This window comes from Dendrobates tinctorius, unplaced genomic scaffold (assembly GCF_039654945.1).
Source record: "Dendrobates tinctorius isolate UK_male_01 unplaced genomic scaffold, ASM3965494v1 ptg000293l, whole genome shotgun sequence".
Taxonomy (NCBI): domain Eukaryota; kingdom Metazoa; phylum Chordata; class Amphibia; order Anura; family Dendrobatidae; genus Dendrobates; species Dendrobates tinctorius.
The window spans coordinates 7,761,450-7,782,591 of NW_027361960.1; the positions used below are offsets into that span (position 1 = coordinate 7,761,450).

The 21,142-nt window shown below is 45.0% G+C and overlaps 1 protein-coding gene across 3 annotated transcripts in view; it reads left to right on the forward strand.

Moving 5' to 3' along the window:
• FMN2 (formin 2) overlaps positions 1 to 21,142 on the forward strand; it is a 631,532-nt gene that overhangs the window by 242,748 nt on the left and 367,642 nt on the right. The window lies entirely within an intron of this gene.

Below are 21,142 nucleotides of genomic sequence, written 5' to 3' on the forward strand. Positions count from 1 at the left end.
TAGCCTTAGGCTGTGTGCACACGTCCGGAATTCCCACTGATTTTATGCGTTTTTACTGCGTTATTTCGCAGCAAAAACGCTGCAAAAATGCATAAGATAAGCAGCCCATTGAATTCAATGGCATTCCGCACATGCTGTGCTAATGCTACGTGTTTTTCTGCAGCAAAATCGCATCGCGGAAAAATACGCAGCATGCTCATTCTTTGTGTGGAATTGCGGGAACTCCGCACACATAGGAATGCATTGTTCCGATAACTTTCCGCATGTGGCTATGCCCACCATGCGAAAAGTAAGCGGAAAATGTGCGGATGGTACCCAAGGTCTGGAGGAGAGGAGACTGTCCTCCAGGCTTTGGGTACCATATCCCGGTTAAAAAAAATGAATTAAAATAAAAAATGGTGTTATTCTCACCTTCCGGTGTCCCGCGCAGTGTCCCCAAGCCTCAGCGATGCTCCCGGCATCTTCCGGTCCCAGTGATGCCTTGCGACATTGACCTGAGATGACGTAGCAGTCTCGCGATACTGTAGCGGTCTCGTGAGACCGCTATGTCAAAGGTCATTGTCACAAGGCATCGCTGAGGCTTGGGGACACTGCGCGGGAGGCCGGAAGGTGAGAATAACACCATTTATTTTTTTTATTATTATTTTTAACATTATATACATTATATCTTTTACTACTGATGCCGCATAGGCAGCCTCAATATTAAAAAGTTGGTCACACTAGTCAAACACTATGTTTGACAAGTGTGACCAACCTGTCAATCCGTTTTCCCCAAGCGATGCTACAGATTGCTTGGAAAACGCTAGCCTTCTGCAAGCTAATTACGCTTGCAAAATGCTAGTTTTTCACTGGAAATACGCGGGAATTACACATGCGGAATTCTAGCGTATTTCCGTGGCAGGGAGTTGCGCAATTCTGCAACGTGTGCACATAGCCTTAAAGAGTAGCTATGTAGTATTGTTAAAAATATATATATTATTTATATAGCACCATTGATTCCATGGTGCTGTACATGAGAAGGGGTTACATACAAATTACAGATATCACTTACAGTAAACAAACTAACAATAACAGACTGATACAGAGGGGAGAGGACCCTGTCCTTGCAGGTTTATATTCTGCAGGATGCTGGGAAAGGAGACCGTGGGTTGGGGGATTGCGGCAGCTTCGGTGTTGGTGAGGCGGTAGCTCTGGTAGTGGTGGGGAGGCAGCGGGGTCATAGCAGGCTGTAAGCTTTCTTGAAGCGGTAGGGTTTCAGGTTCTGTCTGAAGGATCCAAATGTGATTGACAGTCAGACGTGTTGGGGCACAGAATTTCAGATGGGGGATATTCAGGAGAAGTCTTGGACGCGATTAGGTGAGGAGCGAATAAGTGTGGAGGAGAGAAGGAGGTCTTGGGAGGAATGGAGATTACATGAGGGAAGATATCGGGAGATTAATTCAGAGATATGTGGAGGAGACAGGTTATAGATGGCTTTGTAGGTCATTATTAGTAATTTGAACTGGAAACGCTGAGGGAATGGGAGCCACTGAAGAGATACGCGTGCGTTTCCATAGACTTTAATGCTGTTTGTTTTGCGCATTCGTTTTTTGAGACAGGTCGGACGGACCAAAAATGCAACAGGTTGCATCCGGCGCGCCTAGGCGCACACTACAAAAAGACCGCATGTGCACGAAAATGCATACAAACGCGTGCATGCGCTAGACCATGCGCACCCATGTTAAAGATAGGGGAGCAATGCGCATGTGCACGATAGTGCAGCGCTAAAAAACGCAAGTGTGAAACCAGCCTAAGCCGCCATCCAAAAGTGATGTTACCTCAATAGAGCCATAGGCATGTGCAGCACTCCCGCTGGATGTGCTGGCATGGAGGGGAATGAGTGACGGCGGGTTTATATGCCGCCTCGCGTACCACCAGGCCAGAAGTGCAACCTCCGACCAGGAAGTGACGCGGCGTAAAGGAGGACTGTGTTGCCGCGCATGCACGGTATCAGGCAAGGGAAAGGCTGCTTTAGGGCTATAGTGACGTAGTGGAGGGAGCGGCGCTAGTAAATGGCTCAAATATGGGAGAAAAGATAAAGGGCTATTGCTGAAAATAGATAAATGTAAATAAAGGATGTTTACCACATATGGGAAGCAAATATTAAATTCATAAGTATCACAAAATATTATGAGCCATAAGTAGTGCGGCATTGCTTATGTGTGTCGTATATGCCACAGACTATAGGTCATGAAGAAGGGCTGCCAAGCTGGGGGCAATAAGTGTTAACCTGTATAGAGGACATAAGGATGGTAAAGGACAGGATTAAATATGTTATATTGGAGGGTAAGGTCAGTAATAAATGGCAGTCCGCAACTATAAACTCACCTAGTAGAATGGAAAGTCAGCACGTTTAGAAAATAAAGGACATAGTTAATAGGTGATCACAATAGCCAATCAATTTCTCTATTCAATCCCTTGGGAGATAAGGTATCCAATTTATGGATCCAAAAAGTTTCCCTAATTTTAAGCAGTTTTACATGGCTGCCACCTCTTCTTGGTCTCGGTACCTGCTCGATAACCTGGTATTTTAGTTGAGCAACTGTATGTTTAAATTTGAGAAAGTGGTCAGGTATGGATAGCCACATCTTGCCACAGCGAGCGGTGGACTTATGGCTCGCTATACGATCTTTGATTTGCTGGGTTGTCTCTCCTACATAGAGGAGGCTGCAAGGGCATTTAATATAGTTGTTACGGTACTGCAGCACAGGACTAGGGTAGGAGGGGGGAAAACTGACCCTGCACTGCAACTAGGCTGATACCCTACGATGGAGTGGGCGACCCATTCCTTGTGAATAGACCCACTGATGATCCTAGGTTAGTCTCAAGCGAAGACCTATAGATGGGGGGGTCCCTGAAAGATCTATGGACTGGATACAAAAACAGGTCACCTCCTAAGAGAAAACAAAGAGAAGGCTGCAGAAACAAACTGAAAACAGAAGACTAGCAGAACCAGAGGTCCCAGAACTGCACTAATTAAACACACAGAAGGTAAAGCAAGGCTCCATGCCAGACTTCAAGTGGCTTAACACTGTTGTCCAGCAAGGAATGGGAGACAGGTGCAGGTTAATAAAGGGTGATACAACCACCTGACCCAAGACAAACAAAGCACCAGGGGAAAAAGACCAGCAGCCAGAACACTACAAGAAAATGGAGGATAGTCACAAACTGAACAGATTCTAACAAAAGTAAACCACGAAATTGGAGTCACACATAATACCTATGGATCTGGCATGATTTTCCAGTTCTAGGATGTGTAACGCTGTCAGGTTTGATGACATTGGAGCATGAGGCACAACTGAGACAGGGAAAAGTACCATGGCGACATGTGGTTAAGAGGCTTTGGTTGGTAGTAGGACGTGAGCTCCCAATGTCAGCCCGAACGAGTTTGTCCCTAGTATTTGGATCCCTCCTGTTACACATAAGGGCTGGTATCGAGAAACTTTCAATCTTTGGATATGCTTTGGATAATTGTGGCCAATGCTTTTTATTAATGGATTGTACTTTAGGCATGAGGGCATGATAGGTGTGCACGAATGGAACCCTGTCTTTATTGGGTAATGGTGATCGTGGTGATTGTGGATTCAAGACGCGTGTCATTTCAAGCTCAAGTAAGCGTGATGGATAATTTCTATCCTTGAAATTCTGTGACATGTCCTCTAAGCATGTAGGGAGTAAATCAGGTTGAGAGACTATCTTGGCTACCGTAGTAAACTGTGAGCAGGTGAGACTATATTTAGTAGCTTTAGGATGGCTGCTTAAGTAAAGTAGAAGGCTATTGCAATCAGTTGGTTTAGTAAATAAATCACTGGAGAGTTTTTTTTAGGCCACAGGGTTTTTAACTAGCAACCTGTGGCCTTCAGCCACATGGAAAACCCAGGCCGGGAATGAAATGGACCACACCACTTCCATCTGTACAGTAGTCTGTTTTAAAACACCAAAACCCAGAGCAGGTTTTCCCTAAATCTGCCTAGGACAGCCAGCGTGTCCAAGACCTATACTCACTTTAGTCTCAATATGCCTCCATGCGCATCCTGGGGGGAACATACAGAGACCCCTACATATAACACCAGTCACTGCCTCACATATATTACAACTTATTGACAGAATTATCTGCATAAGAATAGTCTTTCCATTTATATATACTCAGTACTATATACATAAACCTATATTGATGGATGAAAACCACAGGTTAGGTGGACCTAGGCCCTGTACAGACTAGGTTGGTCTTTGTTGTATTATAGCCATTTTTTGCTTTTTTAAATGTTTTTAATCTTTGTGTGGCTGGTCTTATGATATAACAACATTTATGTGAGGTGATCAGTATTTGTCTGTCACGCCGTGCTCACCTGGGGGCGGGACCTCGGTCCCAACGTCATCTCTTCCGGAGCCGCGGTCACTCCGGGGGTCCCGTCGGGTGCGCACGCGCAGCTCTCGTCCCCGGGTCTCCTCCTACATGTCACGTTTGCGCTTGCGCGCTCCTGTCAGTGCTGTATAGGGCTCGGTCCTCTCTATGGTAATGGAGGACCTGACCCGGAACCTGTAGTGGTCATGTGCTTTCTGGCTAGGTCCTGACCCGGAACCAGTAGTAGTCATGTGCTATATCAGACGACCTCCCCCTAGGGGAGGTGCCTGATTATTGTTGTGCTTCCTGGCTTGGTCTGCCGTGTCCCTGCCTGGCTGTGCGCTGTATTCAGGTCCCCTGCCTTGCACACTGTTGTGCCTCTTGGCACACGCTCTGAATCTGCACTCTGCCTTGTACTTTGTGCCTCCTGGCACATGCTCTGACCCTGTGCTCTGTCTCGTACTCGGTTGTGCCTCCTGGCACATGCTCTGACCCTGTACTCTGTCTCATACTCGGTTGTGCCTCCTGGCACACGCTCTTACCCTGTACTCTGTCCCATCCTCAGTTGTGCCTCCTGGCACACACTCTGATTCTGTGCTCTGTCTCGTACTCGGTTGTGCCTCCTGGCACACACTCGGACCCTGGGCTTTGTCTCATACTCAGTTGTGCCTCCTGGCACATGCTCTGATCCTGTACTCAGTCTCTTACTCTGTTGTGCCTCCTGGCACACGTACCAATCCTGCGCTCTGTCTTATGCTCAGTTGTGCCCTCTGGCACACACCCTGCTCCTGTACTCTGTTACACCTCCTGGCACACCTGCTGCCTGACTCAGTGCTCTGACGTGCTCCTTGCACGCATCCTGCTTCACTCACACCCGGACGAACGAAGTCTCTGTATACCACGTGTTCCCGTGTCCACGCTTTACACGTTCCTGCAGACACATTCACCCACTCGTGTCTCCTGTGAGCCGGCCGCCTGGTGCCAGCAGTCGTGGTGCCTCACCCCCTGGGGCTTGCCCCTGACACTCCCTGTATAGGGGGTGGTCTTCACTAGGTCAGCTCGCCCTGGGAGGGTTGGTGTCATGACCCAGAGGGTCCACTCCAGGAGTCGTCACAGTATAATCAGGCCATGGACCCCGCTGGTACCACCACCATCCAAAAAGAACTGGTGTTCCTACAGTCAGACCAGGATTATGGCCTTTTTGAAATCCATGGAGTCCCGTTTGTCGGCCATACAATCCGTTTCTGCCCAGTCCTTGGACCCGCACCCGATGCCGCGCTTTGGCAAGCCAACTCGATATAGCGGGGACCCTAAGTTTTGTCGAGGATTTCTGAACCAATGCCGGTTACATTTTGAGCTTTTGCCGCAGCACTATCCCACTGAGCGCGCCCAAATTGCCTTTATTGTTTCACACTTAGAGGGGGAGGCGTTAGCATGGGTGAGCCCCCTCTGGGAGCGCAATGACCCACTCGTCTCTCAGCTTTCCACCTTTTTGGACCCACTCCGCAAGGTGTTCGACGAGCCGGGTCGGCTGGCCTCTATCACTGAGTCCCTCTTTAACCTCCATCAGGGTACGCTACCGGTAGGACAGTATGACATCCATTTTCGTACCTTGGCCTCTGAACTTGGTTGGAACAACGAGGCTCTCGTAGGGATCTTTTGGTGTGGCCTGTCCGGTCGGATCAAAGACGTACTGGCAGGTCGGGATACTCCCACCTCTTTAGAGGATCTGATCTCTCTGGCGACACGCATTGACCTGCAGTTTCAGGAACGTGCCCGTGAATTAGCCAGAGAGAGGAGCTCCTCTCACCTCCTTTGTTCCTGCCCCAAGAAGCCTGGAAACTTCTCCGCCTAGGGTTGATAGGAGAGGCCTCCCTAGGTGTACGTGATTCCTCTCCCCCCCGCTCGTGTCCGTATTATTGAATCTCGGTGCCAAGCGTTATTCTGAGGAGGCTTTTCTGGATTCTGGCGCAGAGGGGAATTTTATCACACTCGAGGCGGTTAAAAAATACCGGATACCTGTCAGATCCCTGGAGACTCCTCGGTCGATTGTTTCGGTCAATGGTACGTCCGTGCAGGAGACCGTTACCCAGGCCACCGAAGAGATCGAGCTGCAGATTGGAGCCCTGCACCTGGAGAAGATCTCCTTCCTCGTCTTGTCTACCATGTCTCACACGCTTCTTCTAGGCCTCCCTTGGCTACGGACTCATGAGCCAACCCTGGACTGGCGGTCGGGCGAGATACTCCGGTGGGGACCGTTCTGTCAGGAGAAGTGCCTGTTGCCCGTCCATCCGATGAACTCTGCCGGTCCATCCCCAGCACCTACAGGTCTGCCGTTGGCTTACTGGTCCTTTGCAGATGTCTTCGACAAGAAGGAGGCCGAGACTCTGCCCCTCCATCGGCCATATGACTGTCCGATTGACCTCATTCCTGGTTCTACGCCACCCAGGGGTAGGATATACCCACTATCCCCTGCCGAGACCCAAGCTATGTCTGACTATATCCAGGAGAACCTTGCGAGAGGTTTTATCCGTAAGTCCTCCTCGCCCGCGGGAGCGGGATTTTTCTTTGTAAAAAAGAAGGACGGCTCCCTCCGTCCTTGCATCGACTACCGAGGCCTGAACGATATCACGGTCAAGAACAAGTACCCATTGCCATTGATCCCTGAGCTCTTTGACCAACTTAGAGGAGCTCGAATTTTCACCAAACTGGATCTTCGTGGGGCCTACAACTTGATCCGCATTCGTTCCGGGGATGAGTGGAAGACCGCCTTTAACACCAGAGACGGTCACTACGAGTACTTGGTCATGCCCTTCGGCCTCTGCAATGCCCCAGCGGTGTTCCAGGAGTTCGTGAATGACGTCTTCCGGGATATGCTGTACTCCTGCGTGGTAGTCTATCTGGATGACATCCTCGTTTTTTCTCCAGACCTCTCCGCCCACAGAAAGAACGTGCGTCAAGTCCTCCAGCGCCTGAGGGAGAACCGCCTTTATGCCAAGCTCGAGAAATGTGCCTTCTAGCAAACGTCCCTGCCATTCTTGGGGTACATTATCTCAGAATCAGGTCTACGCATGGATCCGGCAAAGGTGTCCGCCGTCCTCGATTGGCCACAGCCCCATGGGGTGAAGGCAATCCAACGCTTCCTTGGTTTTGCGAACTACTACCGACAGTTCGTTCCTCATTTCTCCTCATTGGTTCGCCCCATCTCATCCCTTATCTGCAAGGGAGCTAACCCAAAGGCTTGGCCCCCTGAGGCTGAAAAGGCCTTCCAGTCGTTGAAACAAGCCTTCACCGCTGCTCCGGCGCTTCACCGACCTGAGGTTAGTAGACCTTTCACTCTCGAGGTGGACGCATCCTCTACTGGGGCTGGCGCAGTCCTTCTGCAGAAATCCTCTTCTGGACGTTTTGTCACCTGTGGCTTCTTTTCTAAAGTATTTTCCTCCACTGAGCAGAACTACTCCATTGGCGACAAAGAGCTATTGGCCATTAAGTTGGCCTTGGAGGAGTGGAGGTACTTACTGGAAGGTGCCATACATTCATTCAAGATCTTCACGGACCATAAGAACCTGGCGTACATCCAGTCCGCACAGAGGCTCAATCCTCGGCAAGCCAGGTGGTCCCTATTCTTCGCCCGCTTTGACTTTGAGCTACATTTTCGGCCCGGTGATAAGAACGTTAGAGCGGATGCATTGTCAAGATCATTCCTGTCGTCTGATGCAGAGGAAGAACCCTCTCATATCATTGATATATCCAAAGTAATTACTGTGGCTCCTGTCAAGTTAACCACGTTACCTCCGGGAAGAACCTTTGTGGCTGAGAATAACCGAAAACGAGTGCTAAATTGGGGACATTCGTCCAAGATTGCCGGCCACGTTGGTGTCAAAAAGACTTTGGACCTAATCTCTCGCCATTATTGGTGGCCTTCACTCTCCCAGGATGTTAAAGACTTTGTAGCATCTTGCCCGTCCTGTGCCCAGAACAAGATACCCAGACAACCACCCTCCGGTCTTCTGTTCCCGCTTCCCGTTCCGTCGGCTCCATGGCAGCACATAGCCATGGATTTCATTACAGATCTGCCTTGTTCTTCCGGCTGTACTGTGGTCTTGGTGGTTGTAGACCGATTTTCAAAGATGGCCCACTTCTTTCCTCTTCCCGGACTACCCTCTGCTCCTGACTTGGCGAAGATCTTCATTTCCCATATCTTCAGGATTCACGGCTTCCCCCAGCACATCGTGTCAGACAGAGGGGTCCAATTCACCTCCCGGTTCTGGAGAGCTCTATGCAGACTCATGAAAGTGTCATTGGATTTCTCTTCCGCCTATCACCCCCAAACCAATGGGCAGGTGGAACGTACAAACCAGATCCTTACATCCTACCTCCGGCATTTTTCTAATGCTCATCAGAATGACTGGGTCGGTCTACTTCCTTGGGCTGAGTTCGCCTACAATAATCACTCCAGTGAATCGTCTACCAAGTCTCCTTTCTTCATCGTCTTTGGACAGCATCCCCATGTGCCTCTACCAGTACTTCCTGTCTCGGGGGTACCTGCTGCCGATTCTCTGTCTGTGGAGTTCTCCAGGGTATGGCAGGAGACCAAAACCGCTCTCGAGAAAGCACGGGACAGAATGAAATTACACGCTGACAAGAGGCGCCTGGACGTTCCTCCATTTCTCCCTGGTGACAAGGTGTGGCTCTCCACCAAATACGTCCGCCTTAAGGTACCATCTTACAAACTGGGTCCCCGTTACATTGGTCCTTTTGAGGTCCTCAGGTGGATTAATGATGTTGCTTACAAATTGAAGCTGCCTCCTTCACTCCGTATTCCCAATTCCTTCCATGTGTCTCTCCTAAAACCTGTGGTTCTTAACCGATTTCATCCTTCTCCAGGCCACACACCCCAGCCTGTTGGCTTGGGGGATGAGTTTGAGGTGAATGACATTTTGGCCATGAAGAAGGTAAGAGGGAGAACCATGTTCTTGGTCGATTGGAAGTGTTTTGGCCCCGAGGAGAGGTCATGGGAACCCAGAGAGAATATCCACGCACCCCAGATTTTGTCTAAGTTCCTCTCCAGTTTTAGAAAGAGGGGGCGTAAAGGGGGGGTAGTGTCACGCCGTGCTCACCTGGGGGCGGGACCTCAGTCCCGACGTCATCTCTTCCGGAGCCGCGGTCACTCCGGGGGTCCCGTCGGGTGCGCACGCGCAGCTCTCGTCCCCAGGTCTTCTCCTACATGTCACGTTTGCGCTTGCGCGCTCCTGTCAGTGCTGTATAGGGCTCGGTCCTCTCTATGGTAATGGAGGACCTGACCCGGAACCTGTAGTGGTCATGTGCTTTCTGGCTAGGTCCTGACTCGGAACCAGTAGTAGTCATGTGCTATATCAGACGACCTCCCCCTAGGGGAGGTGCCTGATTATTGTTGTGCTTCCTGGCTTGGTCTGCCGTGTCCCTGCCTGGCAGTGCGCTGTATTCAGGTCCCCTGCCTTGCACTCTGTTGTGCCTCTTGGCACACGCTCTGAATCTGCACTCTGCCTTGTACTTTGTGCCTCCTGGCACATGCTCTGACCCTGTGCTCTGTCTCGTACTCGGTTGTGCCTCCTGGCACATGCTCTGACCCTGTACTCTGTCTCATACTCGGTTGTGCCTCCTGGCACACGCTCTTACCCTGTACTCTGTCCCATCCTCAGTTGTGCCTCCTGGCACACACTCTGATTCCGTGCTCTGTCTTATACTTAGTTGTGCCTCCTGGCACACACTCCGATTCTGTGCTCTGTCTCGTACTCGGTTGTGCCTCCTGGCACACACTCGGACCCTGGGCTTTGTCTCATACTCAGTTGTGCCTCCTGGCACATGCTCTGATCCTGTACTCAGTCTCTTACTCTGTTGTGCCTCCTGGCACATGTACTAATCCTGCGCTCTGTCTTATGCTCAGTTGTGCCCTCTGGCACACACCCTGCTCCTGTACTCTGTTACACCTCCTGCCTGACTCAGTGCTCTGACGTGCTCCTTGCACGCATCCTGCTTCACTCACACCCGGACGAACGAAGTCTCTGTATACCACGTGTTCCCGTGTCCACGCTTTACACGTTCCTGCAGACACATTCACCCACTCGTGTCTCCTGTGAGCCGGCCGCCTGGTGCCAGCAGTCGTGGTGCCTCACCCCCTGGGGCTTGCCCCTGACACTCCCTGTATAGGGGGTGGTCTTCACTAGGTCAGCTCGCCCTGGGAGGGTTGGTGTCACGACCCAGAGGGTCCACTCCAGGAGTCGTCACATTGTCCACATATCTCTTGTTCATTTTGTTTAAAAGTTTCTGACATTAAAAGTGCTAACGTGTTTGCAAAATAAAATTATACACAATATTGGACTTCATGTTGAACTCAATGTAGACATTTCCAATGTTGGAAACTCACAGCTAGAAACTCAACACATTCACATTGCGTGAACACACCACAAGGCTACATTCACACATCAGTGTGTTAACAATGGAGAAAACGGACTAATTTTTTTCTCAAGTGTCTTCCTAATTGCTTCCATTTTTTTCTCATTTTTTTTTTCCCACTGAAGCAGGTAGATAGTCTGAACTTTTTATATCCATTGACTCTTAGCAATGTATCAGTTAAAAACTGGTGAACCGCAGATAGAACTCTGAAGTACAAAGTATTACTTCAGTGTGTGATCCGTGTTACACGGGACCACCTTGACTATAATGGCCGAGTCTGATCTATACAATGGATGAAAATAGGACATGCTCTGAGTCTCACAGACCAGGGACACAGATCTGTTTTTTTTTTTTTTTTTGTTTTCAAATAATTTTATTGTTTTTTTAGAAATAAACAGGGTAGGGAAAGGAAGGTAGGAAGGGAGGGAAGGGAGTGGGGAATAAACAACCTTGTACAGGTACGGAAAAAAAATGTAAAAACTAAAGAACCCACAAACAGGCATAGAATAACATATATCGAATAACAACATAAAAGGAAAAAAAAAATCCACAATCCTTATTATGGGGTAACATTCTTGGAAGGAAATACAGCATCCCAGTACTAAAGTGCCCAGGTTTAAACTTCAAAATATAGTGCCTCTTGTTAAGTCTAGTTGATATGAAATTTGTTGTTCCAGGTCTTCCATTTTTTTGAGTATTTGTGAATGTGATTGTTGTTAATCGCAAATCTGCGTTCTAAATCGCTGTGTTGGCCTATCTTGTCAAGTATGTCTGAAAACTTGGGAACCTCTGCTTTCTTCCACCATTGTGCTAACATGGTCTTGGTCACTAAGAGGATGTGTATGATAATGTGTCTTACCGAATCATCAAATTGTTCCATGTCTAATGAAAGAAGTGCTCTTTCGGGTGTAATTGTGAAGTCCTTAGCAATGAGGTTAATGTGCTGTGTGACTTGAAGCCAGAGGTTTTTGATTTTTGAACAACCCCAGAAAATATTGTAGAGGTTCCCTTGGTGTCCACAATCTCTCCAGCACAAGGAAGATAGCTCTGTGTTAAAATGCGATAACCTCGTCGGGGTATAGTCCACCTATTTAACAATTTGAAATAACTCTCATGAAGGCCCATTGATATGTTGGAATTGTATGTGTTTTTGATGGCATCGTTCCAGTTCTCGAGACGGATATCAGCACCAAAATTGGACTCCTATCTCTTCATGTATATGTTTTTGTGGCTCGTTAGGTCTTTGACAACAGATCTATACAAATTACGCAGACTCCAGAGGTTTTTATTTTTAAGGTTGCACAGTAGTGAAGATAGCATTTCATAATTCAAAGTCTTCCCTTTTATGAATTTCCAAATTCTGTCTTTCACGTCTGTTGGCGGATGATCAAATAGGCTTTACAGAGGGCCGCCAGGCCTCAGACGGAACTAGAAGGGTGTTGAATCTGATAAATTTAGCGACCAACCTGAGAACCCAAACTGCCTTTCTGGCACTGGACGCCGAGAAGGCGTTTGATAGGCTAAACTGGCTTTACTTAAAAGCAACTCTCGCTAGATTTGGCTTTGATGAGAAGTTTCTATCAATAGTCTTCGCCCTGTACTTGGGTCCAAGTGCCAGGATTTATGCAAACAATTTCCCCTCCGACCCGTTCGACATTACCAATGACACGAGACAGGGGTGCCCCCTGTCCCCCCTTCTACTTGTGCTTGCCATAGAGCCCCTAGCCGAAAAAATAAGAATAAACAATGATATTAAAGGCTTTGAACTGCCATCACGAAATTTTAAAATTGGATTATTCGCAGATGATCTATTCCTCACGCTACTGGATCCTGCAAACTCCATTAAAGCCCTTTCAGTTGAACTAGAAAAATTCTCTAGAGCATCTTATTTTAAGATAAACCCAAACAAATCAAAATTTATAACTCTAAACATAAAACAATCTGAAATTAGCGAAATAAAGGCCCAAACCCAGTTCATTTGGGAGGAGAAAGATTGTCTATCTAGGGATTAGAATAGCTGGATCAATCCAAGCCAAAGTTAGGGCCAATTTAGACGGCATTATAAAGACTATTACAGGCGATCTATTCTTTTTGGCTCAGCTAGAGACTTCCATCTTTGGGAAGATTCTGGCAGTCAAAACTTTTATCCTTCCCAAAATTTTATACATATTTAGGACTTTACCAGTTGGCTTTCCACACCAAACCATTGATAGAGCTCATCCGACTATTTATTTGGAAAGGTAAAAAAGCAAGAATATCTGCAGACTTGATGTACAAAAATAAAAAACATGGGGGCGCAGGACTGCCCAACATATACGCTTATTATCAGGCCTCGCTCATCAAACAGAGCTGGCACTGGTTTACTGAAAACATGACGCATCCAGCTTGGTATGGCTTGGAGAGAGATGCTAGTGATAGAGGTTCCATTCAAAAGCTTTTCTTTCACTTCCTTCTGCAAAAGCCCAGTGCGAACTCATCTCACCCTATATTCCGGCCGATAATCTCAGCCTGGAGGGATCTCATTAAGCCGACTAAAAATATCAAAAAAGCAGAGCAAGTCTTAAAGTTGCCTCTATCTTCATTGGCACTGATGGATGATCTCCCGATACCGGAGGTTTGGGGGAAATCTGGAATTAAAAGGGTGGGGGATGTTTTTAGTGGAGTGGAGTTCCTGAAATTCGGTGAGATCAGGGTTAAATATAATTTACCGTCATCTGAGCTAGTCTTTTACACCATGTTGAAAGACAAATCTGTTTTTAAAACTGTTGTGTGTATGTGTCAATAAAACTCAATGTGTCAGTGTGCTATCCAAAAAACATGGACAACCCTTGCTTGTGTCACACGGATGTGTGAAGTAGCCTAATGCAGAGTGTGACAAAGAGTAAATTATAAACTAAGGCCACGTGTTCACACATTTAGTATTTGGTCAGTATTTTAAATCACTATTTACAAGCCAAAAATCAGTAGTGGAACAATCAAAGGAAAAGTATAATCGAAAGATTTGCACTATTTTTCACCTACTCCTGGTTTTGACTTACAAATACTGATGTAAAATACTGAACGTGTGAACATGGCCTAATTAACGTTGATACTCAATGGCAGGTTTTATAGGGGCACTGAAATGTATCGTAAGGAGATGGTGTTTAGGGGCATTAATATGACATCACTCTCTGGCTGGCACTGTTTATGTAGGCATGTTTATGTTTTTTTACTATGCTTTCCAATAGAAGAACATTCTCTGGTCGACACTAGCATTGTTTAACCCTTACTTGTCTATACTGGTTAAGTATCCATCACTTCCCTAAATAATTAGTAGCAACAACATGATACTTCTCTGCTAAGGAATTCTTAACTTCTAAAACTGGAACATGCTGATTTCTCTCACTATAGAAAGTGTATAATATTTCTATGCTGATGCAGTCATTTGAGGCTTACCTTAAGGCCTCTTTCACACTTCCATTTTTTACAATCAGTCACAATCCGCCAGGTTTTGAAAAAAAACGGATCCTCAATTTTTTTTTGAGGATCCGTTTTTTTCCCATTGACTTGCATTAATGGCGGATTGTGACGGATTGCTGTCCGTTGCATCCGTTTTTTGTGAGGATCCGCCAAAACTTGCTGTCCGTCACCATCCTCAAAGATTTCAGAACGGAGCTTGTAACGTTTTTTCCCTCTGGCGGATCCTCCAGACACTCATTTAACCCGAAATTCTTTCTGGGTGCCGGACGAAAATAAAAAAAATTCTCTCTCTCTCTCTCTCGCCAGCGATTCCTTTAAATTTCTTCATTTTCAGGATCCGTCTGAAAACGGATCCTGTGCCATCCGTTCACATCAGTTTAGAACGGATCCGCTTGTCCGCCTTTTTGGCGCATTATAACTGATGCAAAAAACTGAAGTGTGAAAGAGGCCTAAGGGAAATCTGTCAGTAGGATCAATCCTTCTAAACTGTCTATATGGGCACACAGGTCATAGGAAGCTGATTAAAGTAATACCTTGATATCTTATTCCAGAGAAATCTACTTTTTTCTTATATGTAAATGAGCTGTTCCAGGTGCTAAACTGCATTAGAATCTGCCTCTAGAGCTAATTTTTAATAATAGAGAATTAAACGAGAGAGAGAGAGAGAGAGAGAGAGAGAGAGAGAGAGAGAGAGAGAGAGAGAGAGAGAGAGAGAGAGAGAGAGAGAGAGAGAGAGAGACACACAATGGGGATCACCCAACATAAGATTTAGCAAAAACTTGACTTGAACATCTAGGTTCACAATAGAACCAAACCCTCATAACTTCACCTCCACAGAAAAACATCTCAATAAGGCTAGTTTCACAATAGCGTTTATGAGCGCAGCAACGGCCTGCGCACGGCCGCCGCTAAGCCCCGCCCCCTTCCGTGCCCCGCCGGTAGCTCCGCCCACCGGCGCATGACGCTGCATGCGCCCTGCGTCCCCTATCTTTATCACAGGGGGCGCAGGCCATGCGCAGTATGCGTTTGGTGGCGCATGCGTCCTTTTGACGGTGCGCCGACCTGCGCCAAATGCAACCTGCTGCAGTTTGGCTGTGTCGGCGCACCGTCAAAAAGGCGCATGCGCCGCCAAACGCATACTGCGCACGGCCTGCGCCCCCGTGATAAAGATAGGGGACGCAGGGCGCATGCAGCGTCATGCGCCGGTGGGCGGAGCTACCGGCGGGGCGCGGCAGGGGGCGGGGCTTAGCGGCGGCCGTGCGCAGGCCGTCGCTGCACTCATAAACGCTAGTGTGAAACTAGCCTAACAGACCAAATAATGTGTATGTAGACAGCATACCACAGTATAAAAGGCTTTTGCATGTAAACTGGCTCACATTCATAAATAAATGCACACACCAAAAATACAAATATTGGCAATTGATAGCAGAAAAATAAAACAATATTAAAGCTACATATGCTATATACACAGGAAGAGATGGTATAAACCATATATCAGCCAATTATAATAAATATATATGATCTAATTTACCTGTGAGAAATTGCACAAAAAGCCCACAAACAGTATCTGGCCTATATAACACGCTAATGCAATGTTATTGATCAAATCCCTTAGAAGTGCATGTATTTCCCAAACAACCACTCAGACTATCATGTTTGACCAAGTGCATTGAAATAAAGTGGTATTGGCTAAAAAATAGCCGCATAAAGGGAAGGCAATGCTCAACCTTAGTTTGGTTATGCACTAGTTTCCAATCAGAAGTGGAGTGGAGCCCGAGCGTCCTGAGACCCGCCGCGTGTCACCACCGATTGTGGCTTCGTCAGGGGTCCTGACTGTTAGTTGTGTCTTTTATATATTTAGTTAGTTGAATAATGCAGCACAGCTGTGCTAACACTTACCAAAGAGGCAGTAGGACGTGAATAACATGCGGCTAATGACTGCTTTGCAAAGGACCTGCCTGGGCTGAATTCTGCCCAGAGCGCAGATGGCGGCGTATACAATATATGGTCTAACGTAATGATGGTTAAACACAACAATAAAGTTATGAAAGTCAAAGTTTAAGAGCTTATAGCGCATATACAAGATAATCATTGCCTGTAGCATCAGATCAAGATTTAACGAACCTGCGGCAGAACACAGATCACATGGTCTAATAGCTACTCTATGCACACATAAGTGCTGAAGTTCTTAAAACACTATTTATATTTATGGTACAACTTAGATATAAAAGCCATTTTAGTAGTTGGTTAAACTCCATTCACATATAAGCGCTAAAGCACCCAAAACCCCATTTTTGTTTATGGTGCAACATAGATATAAGCCCTAATATAGTAGTCGGTTAGACTCCATTCACATATAACCTCTAAAGCGCTTAAAACACCATTTTTGTTTCTGGTGCAACATAGATATAAGCCCTATTATAGTAGTCGGTTAGACTCCATTCACATATAAGCACTAAAGCGCTTAAAACACCATTTTTGTTTCTGGTTCAACATAGATATAAGCCCTATTATAGTAATTGGTTGGACTCCATTCACATACTGTATAAGCGCTAAAGCACATATGACACTATTTTTGTTTGTAGTGCAACATGGATATAAGACCCATTATAGTAGTCGGATAGACTTGATTCACATATGAGCGCTGAAGCACTTACAACACCATTTTTATTTATGGTGCAACATAGAAATAAGACATATTATAGTAATCAGTTAGACTCCATTCACATATAGCCTCTAAAGCGCTTAAAACACAATTCTTATTTCTGGTGCAACATGAATATTAGGCTGGGGTCACACTGGCGAGGAATACGGCCGAGTGAGAGGCGCTAAAAGCACGCATTAGACATGGACAGATGATTCTCTATGGGGTCCCTCGCACCAGCCGTATATTTCTCATCCGTATTCTACGCTCCATGCCAATCGCAGCATGCTGGGACTGTCAGCGTACTATGGCCGTAGTATGCCAATGCAAGTCTATGGGTGCGCAAAAAATACGCATTACACACGGACCACACATGTGACTTGCGAGAAATACGCACCAGGTGTCTTTTACCAAAGCCGGCAATTCAGTGCGCTATACAGTAAGCTCACACTGATAGGTTTTATAAAGAAACGAAAGAATAGATATAGACACATAGAATGCATATATATATATATATATATATATGCATTCTATGTGTCTATATCTATTCTTTGGTTTCTGTTAGAAACCCTGTCATAGGGCTCCATTATATGTCCATTTTGCAAGCCTGCGAGAAAATCTCGCCATACGGATGCCATACGGATTACATACGGATGCTTACGTGTGCAAAATACGCGACCACACCTTGCTTACGGATGACATACGGAGCACTGTTTAGGGGCCATTCATCCGTATTACGCATGTAAAATACTGACCGTATTTTGCGTCGGTTAGTGTGACCCCGGCCTAAGACCCATTATAGTAATTGGTTGGACTCCATTCACATATATGCACTGAAGCACTTAAGACACCATTTTTGTTTGTGGTGCAACATAGATATAAGCCCTATTATAGTAATCAGTTAGACTCCATTCACATATAGCCTCTAAAGCGCTTAAAACTCTATTTTTGTTTCTGGTGCAACATAGATATAAGACCCATTATAGTAATTGGTTAGACTTCATTCACATATAAGCGCTGAAGCACCTAAAACACTATTTTTGTTTGTGGTGCAACAAAGATATAAAACCTATTATAGTAGTCAGTTAGACTCCATTCACATACAAATGCTGAAGCACTTAAAACACCATTTTTGTTTGAGGTGCAACATAGATGTAAGACCCATTATAGTAGTTGATTGGACTCCATTCACATATGAGCGCTGAAGCACTTGAAACACCATTTTTGTTTATGATGTAACATAGATATAGAACCCATTATGGTAGTCGGTTAGACTCCATTCACATATAAGCACTAAAGCACTTACAAGTACGCTGACAAAATCACCCACTGAGTCCCAAAGTATATATTTAAGACTCAGTGTATAATCAAAATACCATAGTCAGCATACATCCATCATGCTCCTGAAACCAAATAATTTTACTTGAAGATTACCACCTGCCTCTATTTTGGTATGTACACCTAAGCATTAATACTGTAATGATGCATTAATTATAGATTGTATAAATAACCTGTATCCATACTGGGTATCAACCCAATATGCATAGGCAAGCATAAATGCATCATACCTTAAATATTCCAGGCTATTGTTCTGCTATAATCCACATTTATTCTATTCCAATTATTAACCATTTGGTTATCTATTTGACTGTCTACAAAAATGGTGTTCGCAATATACCGAGACTAAAATAATGTTCTCAGACTACTTTTACAAAAGGAACACATGCACAGAGCACTGGAAGAGGAAAAAAAAAAACAACGAAGGAGCCTATGAAGAAGATCCCACAATCTTTGCTTGTCATACACAAACAGGACAAAAATCCTATTGCATGACTGGCACTTGTTTAACTAACCAACAGAATCCTTCTTTTAAGGAGTGGATATTATCATCATATTCACAGACCATGACGCACAGATAAAAAGTACAAAGCCATGATGGGCCCGACTGACTATAAAGGGACTAAAAAGATGAGTGTCCAATAGTCAAGACGGGGACGCCATGGTCTGTATGGTATGCCATCTACATACTCCATTTTTCCTTGAAAAGGATGATATTAAAGATAACTCAAAAACAACCAAAAAAGAGCCGTCATGAAGGATTAGACAAGGAAAAATTTTTCAAGGAAAAATGGAGTATGTAGATGGCATACCATACAGACCATAGCATCCCAATCTTGACTATTGGACACTCATCTTTTTAGTCCCTTTATAGTCAGTCGGGCCCATCATGGTTTTGCACTTTTTATCTGTGCGTCATGGTCTGTGAATATGATGATAATATCCACTCCTTAAAAGAAGGATTCTGTTGGTTAGTTAAACAAGTGCCAGTCATGCAATAGGATTTTTGTCCTGTTTGTGTATGACAAGCAAAGATTGTGGGATCTTCTTCATAGGCTCCTTCGTTGTTTTTTTTTTCCTCTTCCAGTGCTCTGTGCATGTGTTCCTTTTGTAAAAGTAGTCTATCTGAGAACATTATTTTAGTCTCGGTATATTGCGAACACCATTTTTGTAGACAGTCAAATAGATAACCAAATGGTTAATAATTGGAATAGAATAAATGTGGATTATAGCAGAACAATAGCCTGGAATATTTAAGGTATGATGCATTTATGCTTGCCTATGCATATTGGGTTGATACCCAGTATGGATACAGGTTATTTATACAATCTATAATTAATGCATCATTACAGTATTAATGCTTAGGTGTACATACCAAAATAGAGGCAGGTGGTAATCTTCAAGTAAAATTATTTGGTTTCAGGAGCATGATGGATGTATGCTGACTATGGTATTTTGATTATACACTGAGTCTTAAATATATACTTTGGGACTCAGTGGGTGATTTTGTCAGCGTACTTGGTTTAACCAATTATTTTATTGGGACTTATATTTATGTTGTACCATGAGCAAAAATGGTGTCTTAAGAGCTTCAGCGCTTATATGTGAATGGAGTCTAACCAATTACTATAATAGGTCTTATTTTTATGTTGCACCACAAATAAAAAAAAATGGTGTTGTAAGTGCTTTAGTGCTTATATGTGAATGGAGTCTAACCGACTACCATAATGGGTTCTATATCTATGTTACATCATAAACAAAAAAGGTGTTTCAAGTGCTTCAGCGCTCATATGTGAATGGAGTCCAACTGACTACTATAATGGGTCTTATATTTATGTTGCACCAGAAACAAAAATGGTGTTTCAAGTGCTTCAGCGTTTATATGTGAATGGAGTCCAACTGACTACTATAATGGGTCTTATATTTATGTTGCACCAGAAACAAAAATGGTGTTTTAAGCGCTTTAGTGCTTATATGTGAATGAAGTCTAACCGACTACTATAATAGGTCTTATTTCTATGTCGCACCATAAATAAAAATGGTGTTGTAAGTGCTTCAGCGCTCATATGTGAATCAAGTCTATCCGACTACTATAATGGGTCTTATATCCATGTTGCACTACAAACAAAAATAGTGTCATATGTGCTTTAGCGCTTATACAGTATGTGAATGGAGTCCAACCAATTACTATAATAGGGCTTATATCTATGTTGAACCAGAAACAAAAATGGTGTTTTAAGCGCTTTAGTGCTTATATGTGAATGGAGTCTAACCGACTACTATAATAGGGCTTATATCTATGTTGCACCATAAGCAAAAATGGGGTTTTGGGTGCTTTAGCGCTTATATGTGAATGGAGTTTAACCAACTACGAAAATGGCTTTTATATCTAAGTTGTACCATAAATAGTGTTTTAAGAACTTCAGCACTTATGTGTGCATAGAGTACCTATTAGACCTATGTGATTTGTGTGCTGCCGCAGGTTCGTTAAATCTTGATCTGATGCTACAGGCAATGATTATCTTGTATATGCGCTATAAGCTCTTAAACTTTGACTTTCATAACTTTATTGTTGTGTTTAACCATCATTACGTTAGACCATATATTGTATACGCCGCCATCTGCGCTCTGGGCAGAATTCAGCCTGGGCAGGTGCTTTGCAAAGCAGTCATTAGCCGCATGTTAAGAAGGAAGAAGGTGGACCCAGACAACTATAGGCCGGTGAGTCTGACTTCTATACCAGGAAAGATCTTTGAACAAATTATTAAACAACATGTATGTCAGTACCTGGATAAGAATGAAGTGATTAAACAGAGTCAGCATGGGTTTGTAACTAATAAGTCATGTCAGACTAACTTAATTTCCTTCTATGACGGAATCAC